The sequence below is a fragment of the Bos mutus genome, chromosome 17 (assembly GCF_027580195.1).
Source record: "Bos mutus isolate GX-2022 chromosome 17, NWIPB_WYAK_1.1, whole genome shotgun sequence".
NCBI classification, from domain to species: Eukaryota; Metazoa; Chordata; class Mammalia; order Artiodactyla; family Bovidae; genus Bos; species Bos mutus.
The window spans coordinates 5,839,175-5,841,237 of NC_091633.1; the positions used below are offsets into that span (position 1 = coordinate 5,839,175).

The 2,063-nt window shown below is 52.5% G+C and overlaps 1 non-coding gene across 1 annotated transcript; it reads left to right on the forward strand.

Moving 5' to 3' along the window:
• The first annotated feature begins 1,638 nt into the window (after positions 1–1,638).
• Positions 1,639–1,711, forward strand: TRNAW-CCA (transfer RNA tryptophan (anticodon CCA)). The gene has a single exon. It is a non-coding gene; the product is annotated as a tRNA-Trp (tRNA).
• Positions 1,712–2,063: the final 352 nt, after the last annotated feature.

The following is a 2,063-nucleotide window of genomic DNA, read 5'->3' on the forward strand; positions in this document are numbered from 1 at the left end:
TGAAGACAGTTCTGGCCACCCAACAGCCAACTGAGGTGAGGAAATCAAGCAGGCAGAGTGGACCCCAGGCTCACCATCAGATGTGGTTAAAACCCACCTGTCCTCAGGTCTGCAGAGGGAGGGACATAGGTCTGTAGAGTGGAAAGATGAGGTCTTGCACTGGACGAGGCAAAATATCCAGCAAAGGGTGGGGCCATTCCTCCTGGAGCCGGAAGATACAGAGTTAGAAGCCAGACCTGAGTTCCAGCCTCCACTGTGCTCTGTCGTGTCTGTCTCTTTGCGACCCCATGGACTGTAGCCCGCCAGGCTCCTCTGTCCATGGAATTCTCCAGGCAAGAGTACTGGAGTGAGTTGCCATATCCTCCTCCAGGGGACTTTCCTGATCCAGAGATTGAACCACAGTCTCCTGTGTCTCCTGCATTGGCAGGTGGATTCTTTACCCGCTGAGCCATCAGTTTCAATGGTGGCTCTGCAACTAATCAACAGGGCAACTAACCCGTGTGTGGGGTGGAGAGAGGCTCGTGCTCACCAACCCTCGGTGTATATGATACGGGGTCCCCAGACGTGGGTCTCCCTGAGGCTCCTCCCAGCTGGGGAGATTCAGCGGTTTCCTGAAATCCCAGTGGTTTCCTGGGAGTTCACTCCGGGCCCCTTGATCACAGACAGACGTCGACGAGTTGGCTTGGGGCCAGCACACTCCGGCTGCTATGATTAAGGGGCAGGGGAGATTGGCGCCAGGGAAGATTAAAGGCACTGACACCTCTCTGCCTGGCCAGGCTGCAGTAAAAAGGCGGCTGACAAATGTCTGGGACAGGAGGACAGGAGATGCGACATTGGCTGGGGGTGTGGGGCGGCCACTGAAGGCAGGATGGGCGATCGAGGGGGAGGCCGTGCCTACTGCGAGGCCCCAGGCAAGACACATTGGCAATAGCTTGATAAGCTGGGCAACGATAATATCCACCCCTCGGCATCCATCATCACCATCACCACCAACTTTTGCCTGGACCACGGCCTCTTAATGGCATCCCTTGGGTCCAACGCTACTCGTTTAGTCTGTACTTAACACATCAGTTAAGGTGCTCTTTTCAGAACATGTCATATCACATAATTGCTGTGTTCAAAATCCTCTGATAGCTCCTGTTTCACTCCGAAAAAAGCCCTTATGATGTCCACAAGGATCTGCCCAATCGTTTCCCTGACTCCATCCTCCTCTTCTCCAGGATGTACCACAGGGCCTTTGCACTGATGGTACCCCTGTCTGGGCCACTTTTACCCCCAGGTAATGCCCTGCCTCATGCCCTTGCTGCCTTTGGCTCTCTACCCAAAGCCATCTTTCCACCAATTCCTCCCCTGGCTACCCCACCAGGATGTCAACCTCTCAACACTCTGTCCCCTCTGCCTGCTTTATTTTCTCCCTTTATCAGCTTACTCTATAGTTTATTTCATCATATCCATGCCTGTCTCTCCTGTTTGATCGTAAGATCCAGGAGACCTGTTTTCTTTCCTGCCCTATCACAAGTGCCTAGAAAGGTGATTGGGACTTAGTAGGTGCTTAAAAAACACTAAAACAAACAAACAAACAAAGAAAACCACTCAAAAAGCACCTTAAATAGGTGCTTAAAAAACTTTGAAGGGACTTCCCTGGTGGTCCAGTGGCTAAGACTCTGTGCTCCCAGTGCACGGGGCCCAGGTTCGATCCCTGGTCAGGGAACTAGATCCCGTGTGCCACAACTGAGACCTGGTGCAGCCAAACACATGTTTTAAAAAGGGAGGACTTCCCCGGGGGTCCCGTGGTTAAGACTCCATGCTTCCGATGCAGGGCATGCGGTTCGATCCCTGGCTGGGGAGCTAAGGTGGCTCGAGGCGCACTGTGAGGCCGAAACAAGCAAGCAACCTATTGACTATATGTTACCTATCACTTAGAGAGCCCTTCCTCCCTTCCAGGTTCTGTGTTGTATGGTTTTGATCTAGTATTTTTTCTCACTCTCACAACAGACTGAAGATGCAGAGATGGTTTCCATTCTCCCTGTTTGACAGATGGGTAAGCTGAGGCCCAGAGAGGT